The 9382-nt window shown below is 39.3% G+C and overlaps 1 protein-coding gene across 1 annotated transcript in view; it reads left to right on the top strand.

Moving 5' to 3' along the window:
* Positions 1 to 2398: 2398 nt before the first annotated feature.
* LOC134437733 (C-type lectin domain family 4 member M-like) overlaps positions 2399 to 9382 on the top strand; it is a 50590-nt gene continuing 43606 nt past the window's right edge. The window contains exons 1-2 of the mRNA XM_063187251.1: positions 2399 to 2438; positions 2789 to 2821. The gene's annotated coding sequence lies outside the window, so the exon portion shown is untranslated. The remainder of the gene's footprint in view (positions 2439 to 2788; positions 2822 to 9382) is intronic.

Below are 9382 nucleotides of genomic sequence, written 5' to 3'. Positions count from 1 at the left end.
GATGCTATATCATTGGCTGGTTGGCGCAGGTGCCAAAGGGGGGGGGTGAGAACAATTCTACAGGGGCCCTGGCCCACGCTGGCCCCTGTCTAAAACCATGCCTGCACTTATGCACGTGTATGTGGGAATACCATGCATTCTCTTTGTGTGTGTGTGTGTGTGTGTGTGTGTGTGTGTGTGTGTGTGTGTGTGTGTGTGTGTGTGTGTGTGTGTGTGTGTGTGTGTGTGTGTGCGCACGCACACGTGCATGCCTGTCTGTGTGTCTGTGGTGTGTGCACTTACGCATGTTTGTCTGGGAATGCCATGCATTCATTCACTCTCTCTCACTCTGTGCGTGTATGCATGCACGTGTGCATGGCTCAGTCAGTGTGTTTACTTCCATTTAAATGTCCATTAAAATCCATCAGTCAGTTTCCACATCATCTATTGTCGCACCTACAGTTATTCATTCCTAATGACTAACCAAGTCCAATTAATTTCCTACAGGACCTACAGTATGCATGTTTTAGCAAGCCCGAATAGTGAGCGTGCGTGCGTGCGTGCGTTTGTACGTGTGTGCGTGCGTACAGTATGGGCGTGTGTGTATAAGTATGCATGCCTGCATGGACGTGTGTGCGTGTCTCTTTATGTGTGTGTGTGTGTGTGTGTGTGTGTGTGTGTGTGTGTGTGTGTGTGTGTGTGTGTGTGTGTGTGTGTGTCCATACCAGTGTTGTAAACCCCTATCTCCGCCTTGTCTCAACTGCTATGAATAGATGACAGCAGGCCAGTGTGTGCCTGCCCTGCCAGCATGTTTGTGTGTATGTGTGTGTGCATGTGTATGAGCGTGAATGATACGTGTACAGGTGCGAGTGTGAGCGTGTGTGTGTGCCTGTATATCTGTTTTTTTGTCTGTCCATGTCGACGCATTGTCTCTCCTTCTGTGACACTAACAAAAGGTGCTTGTCCGTCCATGCTAATGTATTAAACCCCTGTCTGTCTGTCTGTCCCCTCCTTGTTTCGTGTCCTGTTGCTGGTAACCACCAGCGCTGTGTGTGTGTGTGTGTGTGTGTGTGTGTGTGTGTGTGTGTGTGTGTGTGTGTGTGTGTGTGTGTGTGTGTGTGTGTGTGTGTGTGTGTGTGTGTGTTGTGTGTGTGTGTGTGTCTGATTATGTGTATGTATACTCAAATTTTGCTATCTGTTTACTGCAAGGGGCAATAATGTGTATTACGTCTTTGTCTATGTCCTGTATCTATGTATCTGTGTAAGCTGTCAGCCACCTTAATTTCCCTCGGGATTAATAAAAGTACTCTACTCTACTCTACTCTACTCTACTCTACTCTACTCTACTCTACTCTACCAGATGACACTAGGACGGTGCAGGTGCCTGTGGGTGAGGCGGTCAGCCCCTCTGTGGCCCGGGCGGAGGCCAGGCACAGGGAGACCAAGAGACTGCTCATCAAGCTGGGCAAACTGTACCTCCCCGGCCTAGCCGCGCTGTTCGTAGCCACCATGTTCTTCATGTTCATCTATTCCCGTGAGTGCAAAAACACGACTTTCGTACTGCACACTACGTCGCGGCTTTGACGCTGTTTATTTAAGTTTTATTGGACTAGACTGGACGATAGTGATGTACTTTGTTTAGTGTGAACTTCTACATAGCTGTTACTGCTTTGTGTTTTCACCCACCCTCCTCATCTATACTGGCAAATCCTGCAAAATCTCTGTGAAATCGATTCGGAAAGCTGAATTTCAATCCTAAGCAAGTAATGTCGTGAATCGAACATTGTAGCCTTGTAACGCGTACCTGTTCTGACAGCGGAATTCTTTTTACATAGTACTATTCTACTTGTTCGACTTTGCGCGGAGTCATACATCAGACATGATCCTAACCCTTCTGGTGACAAAATATTTATCATACCAGGGACTGCCATACCAGGGGACTGCCATGACAGGTCTCTACTATACGCCCAACAGGGATGGACAACCTGGATTCAGTAGCTACGATCCAGTGCCACATATTCCTAGTTACCTAGTTTCAACTGTCCAGTTAAACATCTGGGCAGGTAAAATCAGGTACTTTCAAAGAAACTCCCGCACACTGACCATTTCGCTGTTCTTTCTTTAATAAACGACGTTTCGGTGCTAGACCTTCATCAGGCAATCTCCAGTGTGCGGGAGTTTCTTTGAACTATTGCTGAGTGACCCATGTAATGGTGCCATCTCCAACGCACCTGCCAGCTGAGGTGTGCGAAAAAAAGCCGAAGTAAAATCAGGTACTTTGGAATATGTGGCACTTGATGGCAGTTTCTGAATCCAGGTTTCCCTATCACTGATGACCAGTCATCAGGGTGACTGCTACTATGAATGACCAGTTGTTTGTTTGTTTATTATTTTTTTTACAGATCTTTTTGGCAAAAAATGTGAATCGAATCTTGACAAAATAAACTACAATAGCACTGGTGAGTATGCTGTTTTTTTTTTTTTTACTATTTCACTCTGAATTAGGTGCTACTCTACAGTATGTAGTAGTATACGGTGGGAATTAGGGTAAGAGTTGGGTTTGTTAATTGTAATGCAATAATGGTAAATGTGGTAAATTTCCATTCCCCAAAACCAACCATAATGTAACTGAACCCTGTGCCATTTTGGAATCATGCATTTTCGAAAGCATGCATTTCAAATTCCTGCCAATCTCTAATTTGAGTGGATTATTCATCTTGGTTACCATATTGTCTTTGCTTATGTCTCAGTTGCTCAGCGATTACAGGATGATTCCTGGTGGTAAAGATTGTCATGTTTTTTCATGTAGAATTTCGAAAAAGATGCGCAAAGGTTTACAGTGGTGAGTATGTTGCATGATTTACAAATTTAATTTTATGTTACATTAGAGTGTAACAAAATGTATAAATATGTACAGTAAAACATGTGAAGAAGTGGTAAGTATATAAAACATGCTGGTAGGAGTTGAGAGTGAAAAATAAACACATGTATTGTAATGGTATATGCAACATACAGATTTGGATAAATGTATAAAGTTCATATTACAATCATCATAATCATCATTATATTTATCATTATAATTATAATTATCAATATTGTTATTATTATTATCATTATTATTGTTAATATCATTAATAGTAGTAGTAGTAGTAGTAGAAGTAGTAATAGTAGTAGTAGTTAGTCTTAGTCATAGCGGTCTTCAATAAATTTGTACATAATCATATACTATGTGTTATGCTCTTATTCAAATGCAACAGTTGCATACGCAACTTTTCACAAAGTTATCTTCTTGACCGGTTCTATTTCTCTCTTCTGTTCTATATACTGTTCTATATCTCACTCTCTATATATTTTTTGTAAAAAGTAGCGTATAGAGTATACAGATTTGCTAGAGTATATGGATTCAATGTGGACATGCAACTTGTGGTCCATGGACTTGCAATTTAATTATAGTACGAACTGTGTTGTAGGACTCGAGAATGGTGTCAAGACCAATTTTATGTGGTCTTGGTCTTGTCTCGGTCTTCACCTCACTCGGCTCGTCTTGTCTTTCTGTCGGCTGCATCACTAGTTGGTTTTTGCTCTTGACATCTCTTGGTCTTGGTCTCGACTGGTCTGTCTTGGTCTTGATCTTGGTATTGGTCTTGATGCCCTCCGGCTTTGGTAACTTCTTGGTAACTTCTCAGACTAGGCGGTCTTGACTTAAACGCTGTAAAGAAATTAAACGTGTCTTTTTGTGATCTAATCATATTTATTATTGATTTCTTGATGCTGGCACAGGATATACTGCAGAACAATACTTAAACTTACAAAGGCAGTTAAATGGTAAGGCACTTTCAAAGGTAGTTCTCATTTTTAAAAAAAAAGTTCCCATGCACAGCCAATGTCCAGGTGCTCCAAATGTGCATTTTAATCCCTAAAATGATGAAAATAAATATTCAGGAAATCAAAGCTGACCAGTGTATGGTGATTTTCCCTGATTTATGGACATTTACGTACATATAAAGTGTGTATCAATACTCACGGCAAACTACTGGACAAACAATCTACCGTATAATGAAATTAATCACTCTTTATTCAATCAGCCAGTGAACTGTTAATTTTATTGGTGTCTTTCACAGACACACGTAAACAGCTCAAGACGAAATCAGATGAACTTGACGGTAATGTATACTCCCGTTAACATATAGTGTTTTCAGGCCCACCAGAACGGTACTGTGTCCATTCCCACACCAGTTACGTTCGGAACTACAGTGCTTACATGCGAACCACCCGTGTTCATACCTCATACCTGCGAACCACCCTTGCACTTTTCCGTATGTGTCGATTTGTTATGTGATGTGTTCTGATGTGTTCTCAGTTTGCATCGCGAACAAACTATCCAGTTCCTGAACACTTAGCCTTGCTGAGCGGTAGTTCGAGACTAGGTGTGGGAACAGGCCCTGGCACGGTTCTCTGTCGGCCTGAATGCGACTCTAGTGATGGGCCAATGGATTTTCCAAGTAGTTTTTTGGTAAATGACTGACGTGATAGTCTATAGTCTGCAAACGGCCACAAGAAGATGATAGCTACAACACTGGAGTGTACAATTTAGACCTGGGTTATGCTTGCTGCAGGATACACGTGAGCGTACACATTTAGCATTGCCATGCATTTTTATATCAATTTTGCTCAACTGAGCCCAAGGTACGCAGATGGGTGCTTACGGGAGGGGTGATCTTCAGAACTTCCATGTTGAGGTCGCGATAGACTCAAACAGCAAGCATTTCCCGGGCTCTTAATGTCTAAAGGTCAACTTAAAGGTCTGTGCGACGTGTGCAACAGGATCAACATTTGTGTTGGCTGTTCACAATTTTTAACTAAGATTTACTACCAACATTCACTGTGAGTATTCTCATGCTATAAATTTTACTTTAAGTTAAAGGTGCACTGTGTAATATTTTTAGCTGTTTCATTCCAGAATTTATGCTGCCCATTCATAAATGTTACCTTTTTCACTAATGCACACTACCACCATCAAATTCTAAGTGTTCACTAAGATTGGGAAAATTGCAGTTTTCATACACGAATAGGGGGATCTTCTCCATTGTGTGCCATTTGGAATGTCCAGAAACAGACAATTTTAGCTGCAAAACATACTGTACTTTGGTCATACTAGTAAATATGAATTCATTATTTAGCAAATATTCAGGAAAAGATCAAATTTTGCAGTAGACGTTTCAATAATCAGCATAGTTACAATACCAACTCTGGCCACCATCCAGTGCACCTTTAATGCTTACTTACTGGATCTTTAATTTCAACCAACACAAAACTGCTAGTAATACTTCTATAGAAGTGGCAAAATAATAAATGCACTGTTGATTCAACACTAAGAAAGCACTTCAGGACAAAATAGAATATACAATATGTGAAATTGAGTCTCTAAGTGTTGAATTAACACTGCATTGCAAAAGTAGCAGTATATTTGCAATATGGATACGACTAAACATGTTGACTTTGCCTGACACAATTCTCTTCACTATCTATTTGTAGAAGCTAAGACAAGATACAGTGCGGAAGAATACTTGGACTTATTAAACGAACTAAATAGTAAGACTGAAATACAATTTTACACTGTACATCTATAAAGTGCATGTGGATATATTAAAGGTCAAGATATTAGGTTTGGTGATGTTGGGTGATATACAAGAAACGCCTTTGCAAATGCAAGTAAATGCAGGCTCTAAAAATGCTATTTTCAATGTTTTTTAAAATTATGATAGCATTAATAATGAGTGGTGAATGTTTTTGGTTTGAAACATCCAGGCTATGTGTATTAAACAATTTCTTGTGCGTTTCCAGTGCTGATGACATCATCAATCCACGACAGTGCTACCATTCAATCATTAAGCGTGTTGGCTTGCAGAGTTTGCAACATTGTTCTCATCCGATGTTTCAAATCAAATACTGTACATTCACTACACATTTATAGTGCAATTATGCCTCTTTTCCACTGTCGGTTTTCTGGTAGGCCTACAGCTCGACAAAGCGTCACTCTGCCAACTCCTTTAGCTTTTCGAATAGGATTCGACACTGCTCAATCATGAAGCAAAAAGCGACGTCCGAGTCGCGCTGTTTCGAGCTGTAGGCCGACCAGAAAACCTGCTGTGGAAAAGAGGCATTGGTGTCATATCATATGTATAGTGCATGCATCTCCTTGCTTGTACGAAGGTGTTTCATGGATATCACCTAACATCACCAAAGTCATTATCTTCCAACTTAAAAGACAAGCAAATGAAAATGAAATTGATCGCGCTCATTCATCCTGCCAATGAACTGTTACCGTATATCTCTTCCACAGACACAAAGGCAGAGCTTGGCACAAAGTCAGAGGAACTTGAGGGTAATGTAGGCTATACTCAGATAACCACAGTATGGAAATGCATATGTGATCCAGGTTATGTTTATTCAAAGTAGATTAGCTGTCAGCATTCACTTGTACACATTAATGAAAGCTGTACGCATTCACTTGTGTAAATGAATGAAACAGAAAATACATTCCAATATACACAGTCAAAAATGTTATTTTAAACTCTTACACTGTAAAGAAAAGTGATTTATCCAACATGCGTTGACTGCTCGTACAGACAACTCTGCATGATAAATCCCACACCTTCTAAAACACTGAGCACGCACGCACTCGGGGTAATTTACCTCCCGAAATGCCTCCAAGTAACCATATATGGTATTAAAAAACATTCAAATGCCATGTTAATTTGATTAATTTCATTCAACACTAAAAATGCACTCTGGGACATAATACAACATAAAAGATGTGAAATCGAGCCTCTAAGTGTTGAATTAACACTGTTTTTTTACTGTTTGTAAAGGTATAGTGTGTAGAGGTAAAAGCTAAAGTTGCAGCACATTTGTAAAATGGATACGACTAAACATGTTGACTTTGCCTGACACAATCTCTTCACTTTCTATTTGTAGAAGCTAAGACAAGATACAGTGCGGAAGAATACTTGGACTTAATAAAGGAACTAAATTGTAAGACATCTGAAATACAATTTCACACTGTACATCTATAAAGTGCATGTGGACATATTAAAGGTCAAGATATTAGGTTTGGTGATGTTGGGTGATATACACGAAACGCCTTCGCAAATGCAAGTCAATGCAGGCACTAAAAATGCTATTTTCAATTTTTTAAATTATGATAGCACTAGTAATGAGTGGTGAATGTTTTTGGTTTGAAACATCCAGGCTATGTGTATTAAACAATTTCTTGTGAGTTTCCAGTGCTGATGACATCATGAATCAGCGACAGTGCTACCATTCAATCATTAAGCGTGTTGGCTTATTTAGACTTTGCAACATTGTTCTCCTCTAATGTTTCAAACCAAATACATTCACTACACATTTATAGTGCAATGATGCTTCTTTTCCACTGCCGGTTTTCTGGTAGGCCTACAGCTCGACAAAGCGTGACTCAGCCAACTCCTTTTGCTTTTCGAATAGGATTGGCTGTAGGCCAACCAGAAAACCTGCAGTTGAAAAGAGGCATTTGTGTCATATCATATATAGTACATGTATATACTTGCTTGTACGAAGGTATTTCATGGATATCACCCAACATCATCAATGCCAATATCTTCCAACTTAAAAGACAAGCAAAAAATAATGAAATTGATCACACTCATTCAACCTGTCAATGAACTGTTACCGTACGTCTCTTCCACAGACACAAAGGCAGAGCTTGGCAAAAAGTCAGAGGAACTTAAGGGTAATGTAGGCTATACTCAGATAACCACAGTATGGAAATGCATATGTGATCCAGGTTATGTTTATTCAAAGTAGATTAGCCTTCAGAAATTCACATATACACAGGAATGAAAGCAGTAAGCATTCACTTGTGTAAATGAATGAAGAAGAAAATACATTCCAATATACAGAGTAAACATGTTATTTTAAACTCTTACACTGTCAAAGAAAAATTGGGATTTATCCAACATGCGTTGACTGCTCCTACAGTCACCTCTGCATGATAAATCCCACACCTTCCAAATCACTGAGCACGCACGCACTCGGGGTAATTTGTATCCCGAAATGCCTCCAAGTTACCATTTATGTTTTTTTTCTTTTTTTTTTTACATTCAAATGCAATGTTCATTTGATTCAACACTAAGAAAGCACTCTGGGACAAAGTACAATATAAAAGATGTGGAATTTAGTCTCTAAGTGTTGAATGAACACTTTTTACTGTTTGTAAACGTACAGTGTGTAGAGGTCAAAACAAAAGTTTCAGTATATTTGTAATATGGATACGACTAAACATGTTGACTTTGCCTGACACAATTCTCTTCACTATCTATTTGTTGAAGCTAAGACAAGATACAGTGCGGAAGAATACTTGGACCTATTAAAGAAACTAAATAGTAAGACATCTGAAATACAATTTCACACTGTGTATCTATAAAGTTCATGTGGACATATTAAAAGACAAGATATTAGGTTTGGTGATGTTGGGTTATATTCACAAATGCAAGTAAATACAGGCACTAAAAATGCTATTTTCATTTTTTAAAAATTATGTTGGCCCTAATAATGAGTGGTGAATGTTTTTGGTTTGAAACATCCAGTCTATGTATATTAAACAATTTCTTGTGAGTTTCCAGTGCTGATGACATCATCAACCCACGACAGTGCCACCATTCAATCAGCGTGTTGGCTTAGTTAGAGTTAGCAACATTGTTCTCCTCTGATGTTTCAAACCAAATACATTCACTACACATTTATAGTGCAATTATGCCTCTTTTCCACTGCCGGTTTTCTGGTAGGCGACGGCCGAATTGTGCTGTGTCGAGCTGTAGGCAAACCAGAAAACCTGCATTGGAAAAGAGGCATTAGTGTCATATCATATATAGTGCAATCATCTACTTGCTTGTATGAAGGTAGTTCATGGATATCACCCAAAATCATCAAAGTCAATATCTTCCAACTTAAAAGACAAGCAAACAAGAATGAAAGTGATCGCGCTCAATCATCCTGCCAATAAATTGTGACCATACGTCTCTTCCACAGACACAATGGCAGAGCTTGGCACAAAGTCAAAGGAACTTAAGGGTAATGTAGGCTATACTCAGATAGCCACAGTATGGAAAAGCACATGTAATCTAGGTTATGTTTATTCAAAGTAGATTAGCTGTCAGCATTCACTTGTACACATGAATGAAAGCTGTACGCATTCACTTGTATAAATGAATGAAACAGAAAATACAATCCAATATAGACGGTAACATTTTTTTTATTTTAAACTCTTACACTGTAAAGAAAAGTGATTTATCCAACATGCGTTGACTGCTCCCACAGACACCTCTGCATGATAAATCCCACAACTTCCAAATCACTGAGCACG

The sequence above is a fragment of the Engraulis encrasicolus genome, chromosome 21 (genome assembly GCF_034702125.1).
Source record: "Engraulis encrasicolus isolate BLACKSEA-1 chromosome 21, IST_EnEncr_1.0, whole genome shotgun sequence".
Taxonomy (NCBI): Eukaryota; Metazoa; Chordata; class Actinopteri; order Clupeiformes; family Engraulidae; genus Engraulis; species Engraulis encrasicolus.
Note: the sequence above shows the minus strand (reverse complement) of the source record. Positions and strands in the feature narration are given on the sequence as shown.